The sequence below is a fragment of the Podarcis melisellensis genome (genome assembly GCF_964234715.1).
Source record: "Podarcis melisellensis genome assembly, chromosome: 1".
Classification (NCBI taxonomy): domain Eukaryota; kingdom Metazoa; phylum Chordata; class Lepidosauria; order Squamata; family Lacertidae; genus Podarcis; species Podarcis melisellensis.
The window spans coordinates 98,673,534-98,695,547 of NC_138528.1; the positions used below are offsets into that span (position 1 = coordinate 98,673,534).

The 22,014-nt window shown below is 40.2% G+C and overlaps 1 protein-coding gene across 15 annotated transcripts in view; it reads left to right on the forward strand.

Annotated features, from left to right (window-relative positions):
• Positions 1 to 22,014, forward strand: part of ARHGAP15 (Rho GTPase activating protein 15) — a 377,757-nt gene that overhangs the window by 82,814 nt on the left and 272,929 nt on the right. The window lies entirely within an intron of this gene.

Sequence of the window (22,014 nt, forward strand, 5' to 3'; positions counted from 1 at the left end):
AAGTCTCATATTCTATACTACTTAGCCATGCCTGCTTAAAAACATCTAAGGGGAACATGTATCAGAAATGCATTTCAAGAGAGGTAAACCTCTGCTTAGGATTTTTATGGGTTGTTGGGTTTTTTCTTTCTCCCTTCTCATAATACCAGAACCTAGGGTCACCCAATGAAACTGAATTCAGAATAGGCAAATTCACACAGCACATAGTTATGGAATGTGGTACTTACAAGATGTCATGATTGTCACCAACTTAAATAGATTTGGAAGTTAAATTCATGGAGGTTGAGGTTATCAATTGACACTAGCCATGATGGCGATGGCTATATGCTACACCCTAGGATCAGAGGCAGCATGTCTCTGAATACCAGTTGCTGAGAAAGAACAGTGGGAGCAACCTGTGTGGCTCTCACAATCTGCTTGTAGGTTTCCTATTGACATCTAATTGGTCACTGTGGGAGAAGAAGAAGAAGAAGAAGAAGAAGAAGAGGAGTTTGGATTTTTTATCCCACTTTATCACTACCCCAAGGAGTCTCAAAGCGGCTAACAATCTCTTTTCCCTTCCTCTCCCACAACAAACACTTGGTGAGGTGAGTGAGGCTGAGAGACTTCAAAGCAGTGTGACTAGCCCAAGGTCACCCAGCAGCTGCATGTGGAGGACCAGGGAATCGAACCCAGTTCACCAGATTACGAGTCCACCGCTCTTAACCACTATACTACACTGGCTTTGATCTGATCCAGCAGTGCTCTTCTTACATTTTTGTTGGGTCTTAGAAGGTATACCATTCAGTTCAGAATTATTTCCCCAAAAACAACTAGGGTAAAATCTAAAACTCCATATATGCGGAATCTTCCGTTTCTCTTCCGTATACCTGATTTAGGGAATGCTGAATATGGTATAAGGTTGCAGGTGTGCTGCTGTACTAGTGGGTAGCATTCAGGCTGGGTCTACATTGGTCTTTAAAACATTGCTCTTTAAAATATCACAGGTTAGTGCTGCCTTACATCTGGAAAATCCTGGACATGGCCAGGATTTGGCACCTGAAAATGGTGTCCAGGCGGAATTTTCAATTCCCGTTGTAAATGTCCACTTTCTCAGAGAACCATTCATTATCTCCCTCCTTCCCCAACCCTGAAGCCTTGCTAAGCCGAGCCAGGTTGAAAGCCAAGGCACAAGGCAGGAAGGTGTGCATGAGAGGGAGCTTTGGTCTGGCTGGAAACTTTGTGAATTCTCCCTGCACCCCTCAGTTCCCAGCCAAGTGGATCCCCTGGTCATGAGGGATCCAGCCAAGAGGGTGCCCTGTGCATGCCAGCCTGTTTGTTTGTGTGCTGTGTGTGTGTGTGTGTGTGTGTTTGTGTGTGTGTGTGTGTGTGTGTATGTGTGTAAGTAAGAGAGAGAGAGGGAAAGAGTAGGAGGGAGGGACCCGAGAGACAGGCAGCCACCTCTCAGCACCTGATTGTCATGGCTGCTTGATCCAAGCCCCCCAGAAGAATATCATAGGAGCCTGCCCCCCCTCTCTGGCTCCCTCCCCTTCCTCCCCTGGTGCACCACCTCTGCAACCCTTGTCTCCCCTCTCATTTTCCATCCAATGATCCCTCCCCCGCCTACTACCCTTGTTCTGCCTTTTGAGGGGCTCCCTCCAGGAAACGAGGGTATATTTGGCCCAGGGAGACCCACCTTTCCTTCAACAGATATGTAAATATTTAATTCTCCCTCTCCCTCCTTCACCCACATCTCACTGGGCTCCCTGAGTTTCCCCCCGAAACAGGTTTTCCTCTTGCTGCAATTTCTGATGCTTGCCCTCCCTTTCTCTGCTGCTGCTTTCCCTTGCCCCCATCCCAGCCTCACACCATTGCATGGCTTTTTCAGTCCTTTGTCTCCTGCCTCCTGTCTGAACACCGCCCCCAGCACCTTCTCGTCCTCCTCCAGATCCCTCTTCCATTCTCTCTTTCTCTCGTCCCCTCCCCAAGGGAAGGGAGAAGCAGCAGGAAAAGAGTGCCAGGGTTGTGGGAGCATATAAGAGCCCTTGGAAATATGGCAACCTTATCACAGGTGTTCCCTTACCTTTAACATGCAGTTCCCCTGTTGTGGTGGCCAGTTGCTCTACAGCACCCTCTGATGTCATATTTTAATAAGGCATTAATTAACATTATAACGTTATAACCATGAGGGTAGGTCCGCCCTCAGTCTGTAAGATTCTGAACTTGTTCATGAGGTACATGTGGTTCTGCCTTGGTGGATGGAAATTCTTCTTACCCTCCACCCCGCTCTGGAAGTAGCTTTTGTTGTTATTGCTATGTTTTTTTACACCTAGTTTTGTATGGAAGTTGCATCCCCTAGATTGGAATGTATGCATACAGAATTTCCCCAGTGTTCTGTCATAAGAGAAAACAAAGGAGCCCCTGAGTGTATGGATCACTGCATAAACACTCTCATGCACTGTTTCCCCATTTCCTTCTCAAAAAATTAATTTACGGCAAAAAGTGTTTGGTATAGAAGATGGGTAAAACATATTAGGCTCCATCACAAAGGCATGCTTCTCTCAGACACCGCCTGTTTATGACCTCAGCATGAATCAAATCAGTTTTGTTTTTCTTGTGATAATTAAGAGTCACCCTACAACAGTTAAAAGTGATAGTGTGGAGGTCTGAATTCTGTGACATCAAAATATTTCTTTTAACTTATCAACAGTGTAGTGATTAAGTGTCAGTCAACCTTGTTGAAGCCTTATGCATTAAGGAAGGACAAATCACTGTATTTCACTTTTGCCTTTTTTACCCATAAAACTATTCTATTCTGTTTCTACTTCAGTCTGCAATTGGTTTGAGAAATGTGGATTTCAAAAGACATATTTCTCAAAATACACATTTTTGGACACATACTGAAACATTTTTGAGTCAAGAACTGCCTTGGAACACAGGAAGTACAACAGCTAGTAATTAACTCAGCTGTAGTCCAGACATTTAGTCTGGGTGGTACAGATCAAGCCAGTTTATACCAGAATTTAGAAAAACTTCTAAATTCAAGCATCCCAGAAGCAAATTGATAGATAGATAGACAGACTTCTTATTTAGGCTGTTCAGCAGCAAGTGGATTTATGGTATATTTTCCCAAGAATTGGTGTGAAAGCTGTTGGTGTACTATTGAACCAGGAAAATGTGGTGAAGGAGAGAAAATGCTGTTACTACCAGTGTTCTGATACATAATAACATAATTTGGGTGTAAAAAAAGAAGCAGCGTTGAGTCAAAATAGCTTCGTTATTTTCATTAAGAAAACATAGACAGGAAACTGTATTTCCTGAGATAAGTGCATGCCTTTCAGGTCATTAACTCTTGAAAGAAAGGAGGCCTGGATACTCCCAATAACGATTTATCTCTGTGATTGCAGGGCATTCAGATGTTTTAAGCCTGAGTTTTAATCCCTTGCAGCTACCTGGCATGGTGTCACCCTTGCATGTTACTTTTAAATCTTTATTGCTTTCTACAGTTATGGTGCCATTCCCGCTGGAATCAAGCTTACTCGCCACATTCGTTCCGACATTCTTTCACACTTCATAAGCCTCCATACCATCATTAATTAGGAGATATTTCCTCCTAAAAGTCCCCTGTATCTCCCTGATGGTGCATGAAGAGATATATCTGCTCCACACCAAATTGCTATATGTCTCCCATTGGTCATTATCATTTTAGGACAAGCAAATTGGTTCTAATGTCTGTGGCCATGGAAGGAGGAGCGTAGCTTCCCATACAGGAAATGTGTCTTTAACTTAAAAGCAAGAGGTGCCTAAGAACTTCTGAGTGAATATGCTTAAATGACAGTATTTTGGATTCTTCTCTAAGCCACCTCATACATACATACATACATACATACCGGTACATACATACATAGATACATTTATTTGTATACCGCCTTCCCACAGTTCAAACTGTGCTCCCAGCAGCTAATAACATGGGGGGGGGGATACATAACTACAACATAACAAAAGTAGTCATAAACAAGAAATAAAATACAGAAGCAAATGGAAATTTCCATGTGAATCACAACAAATTCTAAAACAAAGATACAAAATAAAAGAAAGATATGAAAGCCAACAGCAACAAACACCCCCAAACACCCCAGCAATACGTAAATCCAGTTTTATAGAAAAAGATTGCTGTATTTGATATATATATTTGAAACACATAAGTGAGATATGTATGTATGTGTATGGGTGGTACATGTATCCCTATGTGAAATATATACAGTATGTGATTAAAAGATCAGGTTCTTACAGGGAAGGTGAAAGAAATAATACATTTGTTTGTAAAGCTCCTCCTGCCCCTTTCTTTGTTAATAAATAAGAGTTTATGTTGGAGATGATTAAAACTTTTCTTTTTGCAGACGGTCTCGAGGCTTTATGCATAGGTTAAGGGCCATGTAAAAATCTCAGCCTTCATTTTTGAAACCTCGGAGACATTTGTCTGTGTTATGTGTTTTCAGCCCCTTAGGGAGATTCTCTTCCATTTCTTTTTCTTTCTGCAGACATGATGGGACATTTTTCTATGTATATCTGAGTGGTATTGCTCAGAACCGTATCCATTCCATCTACCTTCAACTTCACCTGAAGGGCAAAAAATCCCTAAGATCTTGACACAATTCTGATAAATACATGGAATTATTAAAGTTGCCATCTCAGCAGAAGAGGATTGCTACTGCCTTTGTTCTCAGGGGGAATACATATTTCACCCAGTAGCAAGACACCCAACTGCTCCTACAATAATAATAATACTAATAATAATAAAAGAAAAACTCTCTGAAATGCCTTCAAGCTAATAATCTTTGAACATAAGCCTTTGTTGCTGTTACAGGGACCTCCCAGATGCGAGTCAGAGAAACCTTTTTTTCCTTTCCCTCCCCTTCCACCTTGCACAAAACAGTGTTAAGCCTGTCACCGCTGACAGTAAGGTTCAGTGATCTGTCAACATTCACCCCCTGATAGAGACAGCGAGAGAAATCCATGGCTCTAGAGAGTTCAGTGGAGACCAAGCAGTATGTTTGCAAAAGAGCATTTTTATATGTTTTCTTGTGACAGCAGTAGTTCAACAGAAAATAGTTGGAGTGTGCCAGCGAGAAGGTGGGGGGAGGAAGACAGTAGTAGTAAGTTAGGCTAGCATGACATGATGGATCTGGACTATGACAAACAGAATTGGAAAAAAACATCCCTGGGGACCAACTACACCAGGTTTGCTGAATTGTATTTCGTGATTTCTTACTGTGCAACAGTGCTTTTTAGTGTTAGACTGACTGGGCTTCAGAATATTTTTAAAATTGTACAAATCAAGATCCATGTAGCTTAACAATGAAAGATGTAAAAGGTTTAGGAGTTTGATGTATTGAAAGGCATTCTGTATTCCCTGGCGTAAGTATTAAATGTACACTTTGTCTGTCTGATGAATTTTAAATCTTGGCGGAAGGCAGCATGCGCTGCGGTAGTTTAGGGGGTATAAAAGCCTTGCTCAAAAGGGAGTGCATCGGCCGCAAAGTGCTCTGATTTAAAGATAGAGTTTTGCTCTCTACCTTGCCTTGTTGTGCCTAGGCATTCCACTACCTATGAGGCTGGATTAAGCAGGGTGCTAAGGCTACAACAAAGTAGGGCCCAAGTCCAAACAGTATGCTGTGGGGTAGTATAATTATCAAAGAAAATCCTATAATGAACACCATGCCTGCCGTGCTTCTTGTGCCGGGTTTGTCTTACATATGCTCATGTTTTCTCTCTTTTTATAATGCAAGGGGTAAATGATTTGAGCTGCTGATGGTAATGTAAGAAGATACTGCCAGATGCTGACTTTAGGGGAAGGACTGGGGGAAATCCTGCGTTGAAGTTAGTGGGGAATTTCCTCCCCAAGCAAATACCAACCTCTGGGGGTAAATTTTTCTTAGGATTGCAAATGGAAGGAAAAGGGTTAAAAACCCTTCCACTCCTGTTGCAGTATTGAGGATCAACCCCTCTCCCTGCTTAGGCTGATTTACCTTCTATGTGAGGCTTCTCTTGGGCTTAACCTCTTAGCAAGTGCTTTGTCAACAGAGGGCAGCAGATCACACTTCTCTGGATGTCTCAGTTCACCTGGAGCAAAAAAACTCATTAATAACTATTTTACAGAGGAGGTTGAGAAGGCAGATTTCCAGCGCTGAAGCTGAATTCCCCAAGAGAATAGGAATAGGGGACTCCAGGTCTGAGTCATCAGATTGGTTTGGAAGAGCCATAATTGGATCTTCATAATAAACTATTGTGTGTTGAGGTCCTCAAGACACCCCAATAACTCACACATCACACATAATTTTTGTTTAAGGTTTTTGGCATAATTTTGGCCACAACTTTATTTAAATACATAACTGTGAGTTGTTGCTTAGGCATTGGTTCCGACTATCTGTCCCCCCTGGATTCCTTTAACGGAATTCCCTTGCAACACCAGCATTGGAGGGGCAGGCACTTACCCCTCCACCAGCCAATTTTTTAACCAATGCCTACCCGCAAACCTTACAAGTTGTGATGATTTGCTACGCAGTAGGCAAAAACCAAATGGCTCCAGCCAATCAGCCAAATGGACAAAATTCCTACCAGGCCCCTGCCCCAAAAGCAGGCGACCCCATGAAAGGCATAACAAGGTCAAGCGCAAAATCCCCAGTTCAGAGAGGGTGGGTGGGTGATCCAGTGCACGCAGCAAAAGAGAAAGCCCAAAGCTGTGTGCCCAATATTTAAAACCTTTGAGCCCAACCCACAAATTGGTAACATCGAAATCTCCCCAGAAACACAAGTAGCCAATCACAGCCTGTGGCCATCCAAACAGATCTGCCCAGCAACAGTAGGGTGGCCTGCTAGACCCCACCGCAACACACGCTCTCTATTGAGGAGAACACGCTCTGGTAAAGTATTTATTTTACTTATATCCTGTGTTTTCTCCAATGAGTTTGAGATGGTGTACACAGTTCTTCCCATTTTATCTTCCCAACTACCCGGTTTGGTAGGTTAGGCTGAGAGGGATTGACTCAAAGAGCATATAATCTGCATCAGTATTAAGGTTACCAGACATCCCCGTTTCCCGGAGACAGTCCCCAGATTTACAAAATCCATCTATTTAGTAGGAAGTTGAAAGGTGAAAGAGAATTCATTGAAAAAGAATCTGGTAACCTTAATCTATATATGATACCTGTTTGCTCTTGTGGAGGCAGAGCATGAAATGAATCAATACATTCTCCTTAACTTTAGGTTGATGTATTAAGGCTAATCTACATGGCTGTATTTTTTCATCCCCTTTAAAGTAGCGATTTTGCAGTTCATCATCAGAAACCTGATCTGTTGCAGGCCTAACCCTTTCTTGAGAAAGCATTTGTCAAGAGAATCCACAAGGAATAACACACATTTGAGGCATTGCAAGGCTTCAAGTCATTTCCTACCCTCATCACTAACTTAAAATAGTGCTGAGCCAAAATGTGGGCTCCCCTTTTGCATTTCACCTCAGCACTCATTTGAACTGGTAATCGTGGAAGGAGTCCATTTGGAGTTCTGCCATCCTATCACAGCATAGATTCATGGTTAACAAAATAGATTAAAAGGGAAATTAGACTTTGACCACTTTGCTTTGAGTTTTCCACTTTCTACAGAGGGCACCATTTGGGGCCTGTAATGTTGTGCCTGCATGATGGGATCCCTGATATATTTCTGAATGCACTACACAGTCAGAGACTTATTAGAAGCATAAAGTTGCTTTTCCTTCCATGACCCTCACAGTTTAAATCTAAAAAGGTCAACCAAGAGATTTTAAATAATTCTACAGTCTGAGAGGGGGATATCCTAGTGCCGCTGCCAATTGATTTGACTCATGCTATCAGTCATGGTGCTGCCAATCATGTTGCTGATACTTGTCAGGTTTGTCGTGCTGCCAAGCACCAGGTCTAAAATTGACAAGGGATGTATAAAGTCATTGAGGCTCTAAGTCACGTATGGTTTGTGTGGTGGAACAAATACTTCTGCTAGGATTTTAAAAGGGGGGGGGGTTTCATATTCATGTTTCACTATTTGTAGTCTGAATCAGTATTTCAATTAGATTGTTGTATTGAGTCACACACTTCAATACTAAGAGAAATATAATTACCCCTGTTTAAAAAAAGCATTGTCCCCAAAATGCATATATTTCAAAAAAGACTTTTGCCACTTGTTGAGAAATAATATAGTCTAGATATGAGGGTCAAACTACTCCAGTATGCAGAGTTTAAACAGCTTCCAGGGTTAATTGTTTTTTTTTCCTCCTGTTTGAAAGGTTTATAATAATACATGCTTTAGGTAAATTACAACTATTCATATCTCCTATTGAATATAAATTTGTTCATTGAAGCTTCATTGAAAACTGGCATAGGACAGTACACTCATTTATGTAAAACAGATCCTGCTAAATGGAAAACTTCCATAAAACAATGAAGAGTCTTGTAGCATCTTAGGAACCAGTCCTAAGCCTGCCACCCTGTTTGGCAGAGCCTTACAGAACAGCAGGGCCATCTCCACATCCCCAACATTGCTTCACATGGAAGCCAGGGCAGAAGCTGCAGAACAGGCTCTGACTGCAGTGGGGCTGGAACCTAGATTCAGTGGATCCTGGTCTAGCTCAGCCTCACTTCCACCTGCCTGCACATTCAGCAGGCAGAAGCTCCATGCCAGTTTCTGCTGTTTCACATATATTACCATTTTTTTGTATAAATTGCAAATGCAATATAATGTTGTATTACAAAAAGGACTTGCATAAGTGGCATTCGGGTGCCTTTAAAATGTCTGTTATGCCCACAGGAATTCATACAACTCACGGCACAAAGAGCTAAGTATCAGTAGGCTGCTAAACTGTCCTTCCCAGATGCATAAGTGAGGGAAACAAGACACTGTATTCTTACTGTATGGGATATAACTCAGTTACCTGATCTGCATCAGGTGGCCTTCCCTTTGAAGAAACAAATTCATAGTCCGGGAGTACTCCTTGAGCCATCATTGTCATAGGAGGCTCAAGTGGCCTTGGTAGCTAAGAGTGTTTTTTGTTTCATTTTCGTTTTTGCTTTTACAGTTTCAACTGATAACCAGCTTGAGACATTCCTGGGTAGTGATAGATTTGCAACAATGGTTCATGCCTTGGTAACCTCATAACTGGATTACTGCAATGTGCGCTGTGTGGGGCTGCCCTTAAGTTTGGTCTCGAAGGTGCAGCCAGTGCAGAATGCAGCAGTCTGGCTCATGACCCTGGTTGCCTTCCAGCAACACATAACACTTGTGGCCCTCCAGATGGTGTTGAACACTACTAAAATACACAAACCAAATGGAAACAAGAAAACAAGCTTTATATAAACACGCCAGAACTGGAAACAAGTATAAAAGCAATAAAAACAAGTAAAACAAATGTAACTAAATAATGTATTTGGATAGGCTTGCTGAAACACGTTTATAGCGAATTTCTGGAGTCTGGTGACTCTGTCGAGGATGCCAACACCAAGGATAACTATGGAAGATCAGGGTTTGCTCGCATGTGGGGAGAGTCTCTGCAAATGCAGAAAGCTCCCCATTGTAAAAGATTTCTGCAAATGTACAAAGAGCCCTTGTGTGTCTCCAGAGTGGCGGGTGCATGAGGCAGAGCCAAACACAAGCCTCTACTCGTGTTTCCCTCTCCAGGCAATAATGCCTGAAGATGCCTTTTGAGATCATCAGTTGAGATAATTGAACTGCCTACTGAACAATTTCTGTTTTCATCTACCTGTTGCTATCATCTGGTCCAGAACATACATTATAGGAAATCATATTTCTGATTAGTTACAACACTGTCAAGTCTTAAACATCTAACAATAGTAAAGAGATTGCTGACATTTATACAGAACTTCTCTCTTCGTTATAGCGTCGTAAAATATATACTACAAGATCGTTGGACCGCCGTTGGTTTTATATTTGTAAGCCATTTTGAGCAACTCTTTGTGGAGGAGAAAAGTGATTTCTCTTTTGTGTGTGTGTGTTATATAATTTCCTGAACCCTTGGGAAGTAACTTTATCATTACAGTGAGCATCCTGTTGCTTAAAAACACAAAACTACTCATATATCACAAAGTGGCAAGATTCTGTCAATCAAGCAAAACCAGTTGGCACCATAATGCCTGATACAATATATGTTCAAAATAGGTACACAGTACATTTATTGTACTGTTCTTCGGAGATACCTAGATTGAATTTCTCCCCAGGCAGCTATTTCAGAAGCTACAAGCTATTTTATTCAGACACCTGTTTCCTTTCATTGTCTGATAACTTAAGCTTATTGGGCCAGCCCATGTGAAAAGATAAGGCTGGACTGCTACAGTTTTGTTTATAAGGGCACACTTAGTCATGCACTTAAAGATTGGTCAAAGGAATTTAGCAGCGTTAACCATGTGGATGGGATGATGCAGCTGCTTTTATCGTGAACTTAGATTACTGTCAGTTTGAGTTTCTGGCACACTCTTGTGTTCTCTCGTTGCTTTGCTATAATGAATTTCTTTTCCTTGGAAAGCAGCTGCACATCTGGGACAGTTGGCAACACACAAAATGGACACTCAGCTGGGGATTCTTAATTATGCCTAAGGAAGGCTAATTCCTGATTTCCCTTTCCCCAGAATCTTGTGTATATTCTGCTGCTGTTTCATATTTTTAGAGTAGGTTATGTACATGTTCTTATTCATTACTGATTGATGTGTTGTCTCTCTCCCTCTATCTTTTCCTTTCTTTCTATGTTTGTGTGTGTGACATTGCTACAACCATACCACTCCTTGCCTGGCTTTCCACATTAGCTACATAGAGGAAAAAACCTGCACTCAAGTGATAGCATAGAACTGTTTAATCTACATTCAGTTCAATGTATACAAGTGTTTTTGAATAAAATATCAAAATGGCTGCTCACACCAAGGACCCAGCATAGTTACTTTCCAAAACACCGTTGTTGTTTTGTTTTTAAATTATACCCTCTTCATTTATTGAAATTCCTTTCAAAACCATATACAGTGGTACCTCAGGTTACATACGCTTCAGGTTACAGACTCTGCTAACCAAGAAATAGTGCTTCAGGTTAAGAACTTTGCTTCAGGAAGAGAACAGAAATCGTGCTCCGGCGGCGCAGCGGCAGGAGGAGGCCCCATTAGCTAAAGTGGTGCTTCAGGTTAAGAACAGTTTCAGGTTGAGAATGGACCTCCGGAACGAATTAAGTACTTAACCCGAGGTACCACTGTAGAACTCTCTTACTTGACCTATATTTTTCCTGTGTGTACCAGTTAGTACCCAGGTGGAGACTGAAAGGTGGAATACAGCTCCCAGGGTAGTAGCAGCACAGTGGGAATTTAGACATGTTATTGTTGAATATGTGATCCTCACACCATGTTATGGGCAGTTTCCCTTGCCTTGGGACATGGGCGGGGAAGAGACATTGCTCTTTGAGAACAATTCTGAAGTTCTTTGGGCTCACAAAATTAGTGTTACACTTCCTAGGATATTGACTCTAGTGGATGAACTAACCAGAGCTTTTTTGGGTCCTTTCTGCCAAGCAACTAAGAACCTGTTCAGATTACAGTGGTACCTCTGGTTACATACTTAATTTGTTCCGGAGGTCCATTCTTAACCTGAAACTGTTCTTAACCTGAAGCACCACTTTAGCTAATGGGGCTTCCCACTGCCGCCACGCCGCTGGAGCATGATTTCTGTTCTCATCCTGAAGTACACCCGAGGTACTATGTCTGGGTTAGCGGAGTCTGTAACCTGAAGCATGTGCAACCTGAGGTTCCATTGTAGTCCAATAACTTTCAGTTTGCCAATACAATGGACCCTCTAGATATGTACCGCTCTGGATATGTAATGTTTGGGTTATGAACACGGCAAACCCGGAAGTGTATACTTCTGGGTTTCCCTACTTGTGTGCGCAGAAGCACTTAATTGCACCACGTGCATGCGCAGAAGTGGCGCTTCTGCATACGGACTTTTCAGGTTGTGGACGTACCCCACAGAACGAATTTACCGTATTTTTCCGTGTATAAGACTAGGTTTTTCCCCTACAAAATAATGTCAAAAATTAGGGGGCATCTTATCATGGATACATCTCCCCCCATTTTCTTAAATCTGAGTCCCCAAAAATAGGGGGCGTCTTATACATGGGGTGTCTTATAGATGGAAAAATACGGTAATTCGTATCCGGAGGGTTCACTGTACCGACATCCAGTGGTGGGACCATCAGGAACATGCCACCTGTGGTGATGTGTCAAAAGCTCACTTTGGCAGAATTCAGGACAGGGTGTCAGCAATGCACACAATTGCCTCACTGCAGACTGACAAAGTGAATATCCACATAAACATAGGGATGGCCAAGATGGTGCCCTCCGGACGTTGTTAAACTCCAGCTACCATCATTCTTGACAATATGGTTTTTATCAGTCCATAACACTTCTTTCTATAGTACTTGAATTTATTATTTGAAGCTTCTCTAATGCTGCAATCCTATACACAACTTCTGAACTCAATGTGGCTTACTTCTGAGTAGACATGCATAGGTTTTCACTGTTGGTATCCTAGCAAACGTAAGTGAACAGTTCACGGCATATGGAAAATCAAGTAAAAGTATGCAAACGCTATATTATTTTTTTAAAAAAAAAATCTTCCCTCTTAGTTCACTGCATTATTGTACTGTTTGAGTTGCTATTAAAAACAGCACATTTATGACTACATTTAAAAAAAACAAAACAAAAAAAACCCTAGCCTTGTTTATTCCTAGGTTGTTTCATCAATAAAATCTGACATTTTTGCACGAAAGATGTTATGCTATAGGAATTAACTCTTAGTCAATTGTAAATAATTGTATTATGCTGGAATGTTATCACCAAGATTAGAAATCATTTCCTGTGGAATCATGTTCTTGCTTCCTCAGCACTGTTCCAATCGAAGGGAATTTGAATGAGGTGGATCTCATTATGAACATAAAGTAGATGAAGCTTGAATAATTTTTATATTTATTTCCCATAGATGGCCATTCCATTTCTTATCCTGTCTATCCAAATCTTATAAAATAAATTGTTCTAATCCATTCTTTGGAGAGAAGCAATGAATTTGTTTTTGCCGAAGCAAAGTAGCTGTATATATGCATAAAAAAATTGTTAACACAGTTATTTATACAAAGAAGTGGAGCTCCCTTACCTTTGATTTCATTTACATACTTCATTTGCCTTCTGACAAGTTCTTCTTTTTCCTCTTTTATTTATGTGCCAAAAATATGTCTTTTCAGATAAGTCAACCAAACCTTTAATGTATTGTATATTTTAAAACTACATAAAATGCATTCACTCGATTTCCCCCTGCCCCACAAGCATTTGTTAAAGGTGATGCTATATCAAGATTAGACATATTTTACCACTGATAACAGTATAATGGCATTGTATTTCTTAAATATTATGAACAAATAGATGTGTTCTATTTTAAAGTCTAATCTGACATTTACACTGAATTATCAAGCATTAAAAAAGAAACTTTATCACCAGAAAGTTAAAAATGTTGGCAGCCTGTCTTTTATAAATATAGACGTTGGAGCCCACTCCCTGAGAAAGAATTTGACCAATTTATTTTAAGTGCACAAAAGATGTCAACAACCTAGCTGTGTTTCTGTTCAAACATGGAGAACATTCTCAGTTTCCCATAGGTAGTCCTTAGGTTGTAACTCATGTCATTCATCAGTGAAGGAAAAAGAGGCAGGATGTTGATATAATAGGGTCAAGCTCTGGAAATGCCAGTTTAACTCTTGCTTTCCCTCAGCAGCTCTTAGTTAACCTAAACATGGGTTTAATTTGCATAGCTCATCACTAAAGTATTAAACTCATTAAATAAATTAGGCAGAAGAGTTGAATTTACTTCTCTCAAAAAGTTATTTTAGATGATTGATTTAAGTATTATCCCTTCATATTTATAAAAGCTCAAAAGGAGAAATTGCCTTTCTAGTTTGGACAACATGCACTGGTAGACCTTCATAAATCCCCTGCTGGATTGGTAATGGTGAGAGCAATGGGTGGGGGGTGAGCAGGGGTTACTGCCCTTGGTTGCAAAATCCACAGCCTGAGGATGAGTGTGTTGTTACTGTTGTTGGATCAGTAAGCACACATGCAGCTCTCCTCAGATCATCGGAACTGTCAGTTTTCAATTGGAAGCTGATGCAATTTCACACACACACACACACACACACACACACACACACACACACACACATGTTTGAACTGACTCCTTGCATATAATATAAGATGGCTGCTATAGATTTGTTTTTTTCAATATGTAAGAGCCACGATGTGGAATTCCCTTGAATAGTAGGTGCAGACAGTTGACAGAAGGGAAGGAACAGGAAAAGTTAGAACAGATGGACCCAAATTTTATAATACATTTTTAGGTTCTGTTTTCCTCTGCTACATGTAGCTATGCCTTCTTTATAGCTGCATCACAATAGCTACTCAGCTTCACATAATTTTTATCAGCCAAAGTCCTTCCAGAAAGTGTTTTCCTCATTCACTTCCTACTGATGAGTCATTTGGCAATGATCGTTTATCTATACCTGAGAAGTTCTGATTTGGCAGTACCTAAAAGACAGCCTCTAGCCATAGAAAGTGTCTGTTGGAAGCAACACTCCTGGGGCAGAACAGAAACATAGCACTGCCACACTGAGGGTGCTGGCTTCATTTTTACTCAGTACCACTTGGGTGACAGTACTAAAATCTTGGAGCACTGAGCATTTGTTCTCAGAGGGAATCACGGAGAGACAGTACTTTGTCTTTTGGGGATTGCCAAACTTGCATTCTCCTATTAGATAACTATCTAAATCCCAGCAGTGAAGAAGTGTGCAAAGAAAGATGGTCACGTGGGCCCTACTGGATTTCAAATTATTTTGTTTGTGTCTTAAAGAAATCTCCCCCTAAGGAATCTAAGCTTTCTTTGCCCTTTACAGTAATGGTGAAGTAAGCCTCTCTAGGATGGCGAGAGCAGTTGTTCAGGGTGGTATGACATTCTCCCTGATCTCTTTCTGACATGTATGCCTTTATCTTGCCAGAGGACAGAATGCAAGTGCATCCCTTGGGAAAGTTTTGAAAAGAATTGCTTTATTTGGCCAGATCAAGATCAAGCTCTTCATAGCAGTGGTCACCCCAGATGCCTCTAGAAAGCTCACAAGCAGAGCAGGATGGTTAAAGCCATATCCTGCCATCCTTTTTTGTCGCCTACACCTTCATTCAGAGTTTATCTACCTCCGAATATGGATGTTTAGCTGTCAAGGCTAATACATGATGATACAAACATTTTAAATGTGCCCCTCTGATCCTAGAGGTAGAGCTTTCCTTTTACTTTTTAAGAAGGAAGCCATTCCTAGCACTATTTAAATTTCAATTATAAAGCTGTGTTTCAGGTCCACAAGGCTTGGACTGTACACTTTTTTTAACGTATGGCGATCTGCATTATGAAGTTTCTGAAGATACAAAAGAAAAAAAAAATCTCTGCTCAAAATGTAGAAGTTATTTTTGCAGTAACGTATGTCATGATTTTTAAACATTCAGGCCTTTAAACTTTTTTTTTTATATAGTGTATGTTCTTGCCAATCCCAGCACACAGTTCTACAAAGTAAAATATTTGGCAGTGAATTCATATTAACAGATGGAACAAGAAATTAACACGTTTTTGCTTCGCTAATTCACAGTTCTTTTAATACGCTAATTCTAAATCACCTGTTCTGACTTTGACAGGCTACAGACACCTGTTTGGGGTAATATTCCACTGCTAATTATTACATGAGAAATTCACTTTCCAACAAAAGGCTTTCTGTGTGAAATTGCCGTGGCTAACAAATCAGTAATACTAACTTCATATAAAAATAGCTCACCATGTAATCTTAAACGTGCTTAACCTTACTTAAAGAACCAAGAGGAACGAACTTAGCAGCTCTCTGACTAGAGGGCGATTGTACAGAAAGTCTATGTTGGCAGGGTCTTTAAATAATGAAGAAATGTTTAGTTTAACTCTTGAATTAGCCTGCTGAGTCAGTATTTTCTTTGTGGTATCAAACATTGCCATGGCGCAATGGTGCACTTTGGTACAGCAAGCGATTAACCATTACCCACTTTTCTTTAAGTAACTCCAGGGGAATCCATTTGTTTTTCAGTGTGTGCCGATGGGTTCTGTTTACAGGTACAGAATGAATAAGACCACAAAAGAGACAAAGTACTTCTAAAATGTTATCACTCTACAACATAAAGTGACTACCTTCATGTTGCATATCCCTTTTTGTCACCTTGATCTTACTTACGCTGTGAACTGTCACTTTCAAGGGGGGCGAACTGCAAATTGTGGTGTTGAAGTACAACCGCAGAAGCTGACAGGAAAATAATTCCACCATGTGTCATTGGAAGAGTGTTGACTTCATGCTTTCTCTCTTTTATCTCCCAGGAAAAACACACACACACACACACACACCCCTCTATTTCTGAAAATAGATTATTACTTGAGTTATTGTAAAATGGAGGGCCTGAGCTGAAGTTCAAAATCAGTGGATAGCCTTTCTGCAATGGGACTACCGTATGTATATACCAGTAAAGGTAATGGTAAAGCTAAAGGTAAGGTACCTCTGACTGTTAGGTCCAGTCGTGGGCGACTCTGGAGTTGTAGCACTCATCTTGCTTTACTGGCCGAGCGAGTCGGCGTACAGCTTCCGGGTCATGTGGCCAGCATGACTAAGCCGCTTCTGGCAAACCAGAGCAGCGCACGGAAACGCCGTTTAGCTTCCCGCCGGAGCGGTACCTATCTATCTACTTGCACTTTGATGTGCTTTCAAACTGCTAGATTGGCAGGATCAGGGACTGAACAACAGGAGCTCACCCTGTCGTGGGGGTTCAAACCACTGACCTTTCGATCGGCAAGCCCTAGGCTCAGTGGTAATAGAGTCCTGAACTGATAGACTGGGTTTTACTACTCCAGGAAGCAGCAGGAGGGGGAAATGTTGTTGTGCTCAGATCTTGCTTGTGGTTTTACAACAGGCATATGGTTGACCACTGTGATAACAAGTTACTGGACTACATGGACCACTGGTCTGATACTGCAGGTTCCTAGTATGTTTTATGTTTTTACAGGAAGGAAAATGAGTTTTTGAATATTTTCATATCTGCATTTGATACATATCTGATTTAAGCCAGAAGTTCCTAAAAGCAAGGGCACTTTGCAGAAATAAAAGGGCAAGAATGCTTATGTAATAGCTATTGGCATCTATGGTTGCAATCCTAACTCCATTTACCTGGAAGTAAGCCCCATTGACTTAGTGGACTTCTGAGTAGACATTGTTAGGATTGCAATGTTGGTCAGTGGAAGAATTCACTTAGTGTGCCCTCTTATTTCTGCATGAGAATTTATATCATGAACTTTCAGGCCTACTTTCAATCCCATTCAGTTCTAATTCCTACTCAGTTTGCAGGTACTAAACACCTGACAATATAAATGGGAATTCAAGGAACAGCCCGACTTCTTGTTGCTGCATATGCTGATCATACCCTCCACCCTATGTGTGATTGACAACAACCTGTACACAGGGTTTTCTCCTCTGGGATGGGAATTCCAGGTCAATCATAGGACAACTGAACACCCAGACAGGGGTAGTTTTAAGTGGGAAGCAGCTAAAAAGCTGAGAAGATTGTTTTACATTGCCCACATTCTGACCAAACCTGGGATACTGGGCCTAATTTTATCTCAAATGTATTTAAGAGTCATTCATTAAATTCAAAATAGTAATTAAGGTAATTAATCTGATACTGGTGTCCTTGGTTGCAAATGACTTTGATTCCTTACATTTATTTTATACCTACATTACTATATTTTCTTATGGAGTTACTTTACTTTAACCAATTTAACCTGCTTGTTCAATTTTCCTCCTTGCTAGTTTGCTTTATAATTTTTTTTTCCAGCAATCTTGCTAGGGATTCTTGCAGAACATTTTAGACAGCCTCTTTGGGTGCCCATATATATTCTATTTTTGTAGTGTTCGTCTAGCATCATATATTTGTGCCATTTACTTTGCTTCTTCCGAAATAAAAAAATAAAATAAAAAGTGTTAGAAACCCCAAACTTTACTGGGAGCAATTCAGTTTGAAAGCATTGTAATAAAAATATGACAGTTGGCAAAAGTTTGGATGCAAACTTTTTATTTCTCAATTTTTCTAAAGATCACAATACTGTAAAATGTACCAAAGGTGATGGGAAAAGCTAACCAAAGAGAATACTGCATTAACTTAGTTGTAGCTGGAAGTGTGGAAATGTCCTTTAATCTTTGTAATTATGGGAGAGATCATTATGGAAGTGTGGTTTATACTGTTCAGAACCATGTTGTTGTTAAATGAAGAAGAAAAGTCTACTTAGGTCCAAAGAGGCTTGGATGGAACTATGCTCACCCAGTGAGCCTTTCCCACTCCTTCTTCAGTGCAACTCCCTGTGTCTCCCAAAACTGTTTATAAGGGTTGGGAAACTCTGGAATGGCATGGAATGGGGTGTGGGAGGAGGACAGAAGAAAAGAGAAGAAAAGAGAAGGCACTTCAGTAAGATCAGCAATGCCTTCTACTTGGGAAGAGCAAGTATTTGGACTTGTCATTGTGCATTGCAGCCTTAGGGCAATTACAGGTTGCTCGCCTTTGTATGTTTCAAAATTGTTGCTTGTTTCAAAAAAAGAGTTTCAGCCAAAGAGAATTATGTTCCCCTGCATTTAACGGGGCTCCAACCCATTAGTGATTTAGTGGTGAGCTATATTAAACTGTGGCCTGCAAGGTTCACTTAAGTTAGAGAAGAACTTGCTGAACAAGCATATGGAATTGTAAAATGTTATTTTCTGATGTATAAGCTTGACACCTGGAGGAGTCCAGAGTACTGCCTACAAACCCCAGCAGGGCAGATTGAATCTTATATTGCAGGATCCACAGACAATGACTCCAGCCTCCAGATGGTAGATTCTGCTTATTGGCTAAGCCTCTCTATCTGTCTGGTCATCAGTTGGCACAGACAACAGTATGCCAATTATATCACCTCGGAAACATATAGCAGTCTATTAATCATGTATACTTTGAAATGTACATTAACTCATAATTTCTGAAACTGGGCAATATCTTTGTCAATGGCATTATACATCCATAAATATCTTCCAATGAGAAGGAAAGTTTTTTTAATGGCCTGCTTATTATGTGGATGGAAACAGTAAGAGACAGTTGGTGTAGAAAATTAATGAACTAGAGTTTCATGGCTGGGTTTCACTCCAACCTACCTTATGTTACCAGTTAAATGAGTTTGGGCATCTCACCGTCAGTCCTTAGGAGGTTTTTATGCATTTTACCAAATGTACAACAGAGCATATTATAGTTAAAGCACTAGTTCCCCCCCCATATACATTTATAATTTGGGTTTTCATTACAAGAGACATTGCTTTAAAAAGGATTTCAGAGTAATACCACAAGTTCATATGGTCCATGAACATACATGCACAAATATTATTACTTGTATATCAAGTGAGAATGATAAAATGTTCACTATTTCTCTTACAAAAACCCATTCTTAGTTGCTCCTGTTTGTGTTGCTGTCAGCATGAATCTTTATAGATAACATTATCAAATATAGGAAGTTATAGCCTTCCGAATATTTCAAATGTTCCTGAGGACATTCATATAAATGTATGATTTATGTATGGACATAAATGTCTAGCTGCTAACTGAAGTGACTTGCAAGAGGTATATTTTTTACATCTTACCTGTATTTTGTCTACTGTGGAGCACAAGGAAGTATCATTTTCTTTGCAGAAATGGTTAGTTTGCTTGGGCTTCATAAAAGTTCCCACCTGTATTCAAACCCCTCTAACAAATTGTACTTTGTTGTCTCCAACTGTTGGCTGCGACATCTTCTGATTTATTTATTTTTATAACCTGGAACTGATATTTTTGGTGGCTTTTGCTTTTGGTTGTCAGCTTAACCTGTGAGTCACATTGAGAGCCTGCAATGTGAGAATGTGTCATACAGGGCGCTAACAAGGTGTTGTATTTAGAATACAGGACGAGGACCAGGACATAAAGTTTCAAATCCCCAATCAACCATGACTCCACTGGGGGACCTTGTACCAGTTGCTGTGTATTTTAGCCTAATCCAGCTCACAGGGTTGTTGTGAGAGTAAGGAGGGACGTGGGTGGCACTGTGGTCTAAGCCACTGAGCCCCTTGCGCTTACTGATTGGAAGGTCGGTGGTTTGAATTCGCATGACAGGGTGCACTCCCGTTGCTCTGTTCCAGCTTCTGCCAACCTAGCAGTTTGAAAGCACGCCAGTGCAAGTGGGTAATTGGGTACCGCCGTGGTGGGAAGGTAAACGGTGTTTCCATGCGCTCAGGTTTCCATCACGGTGTTCCGTTGCACCAGAAGTGGTTTAGTCATGCTGGCCATGACCCAGAAAGCTGTCTTTGTACAAACACCGGCTCCCTCAGCCTGAAGTGAGATGAGCGCTGCACCCCTAGTCGCCTTTGACTGGATTTAACTGTCCAGGGGTCCTTTACCTTACCTTTGTGAGAGTAAAATATCAGGGTAGAGAATCCTGTGCATAGCGCTGATTGCTGAGTTTTAAAATATATGGGATGAATGGTAGATAAATACATATATTAAACAGCCCATTTTGCTGTACATTACATGGCCAGAGAAACATTTATAGCATTCAACACATAGGAAATGACATTTTCAGCAATGAAATGACATGGCAAAAAAGGCAGCAATTGTATACATGCTTATCTTGATGTAAGTGCTGTTGAACTCTATGGCACTTACTTCTGAGTTGATGTGTATAGGATTGTGTTGTTAGAACGAAAGGAATTTATTACAACTGAGAACTAAAATACTCCATTATAAGTTTTTATATTTACTAAAAATAGTACATCAAGATATAAGGGAGACAATATGCAGAAATATAAAAATCACTATACACATTCACATATTTTAAGTTTGCATAGATAAATGTTCACACACACATATACGCATGTGTATGAATATATCTATAATCAGTGAAATGTTCCTTGATTTTCCACTTAAAATATCTGCCAGTGCATTGTATATACATGAGTTGTTAAACCATTTAGGGCTCCACCAAAGTAGCAGGGCATTAGATTTTCACCCATCCATCTGAAAACAATTAGGAGAAAATGCCACTTATCTTAAATATTATTTGTCAGATTTTCTTCATCCAACTAGGTAAATACAGATTTGCTGACATTTTGATGTACTATCATCAATCCATGGCAAACCTAAGTGACTGGGCTTTGGCCCGTGAATAGCTTTTGTTTCTCTGTGACATTAAAATGTTTTAAAACATATGATAATAATGAATATTCAGAATTAGTCATTCTTCAGTGTGTGCACAGTAGGTCATATGTCATAAGATCATGAGAATATTTATGGTACAATCAAGAGGTTTATAACTGCCTTGCAATAGAATTTTGCACACAGTATCTGCTGTGTATGTGCTTGAAAGCAAATTTGCTAATTCATCCAGAACAATTATTTTTAGACAGTATAATAGACAAATACTTTCAAAACAGCATATTTCAACTTTTTAGCAATATCCTCAACACCTGTCTTTAAATGATGGTTCCACTACATGTCTCCAATTAATCTGAAGCACTCAGCAAAAGCACACATGGATTACAATGTAACTGTAGGATTACATAAATTACAAAGCAAAAATTGAATGCTTTGCAATGGGCATTGATTATTCTTCTAATTACTTGTTTCCTTTCTGTTTTCTTTGAAGTGTCATTGGTTTCATATCATACAGCATTACACAGCTAACGTGGACAGCCTGGGACAAACTTTTTTTTACATCCTAAATTGAAAATATGAGCTTATATTGACTCTGTACTTTGTGACAGGTAGTTTTATTTTTCAAATTTATTTCCCTATCCTGAAAAAAATATTAGCCAGCAGA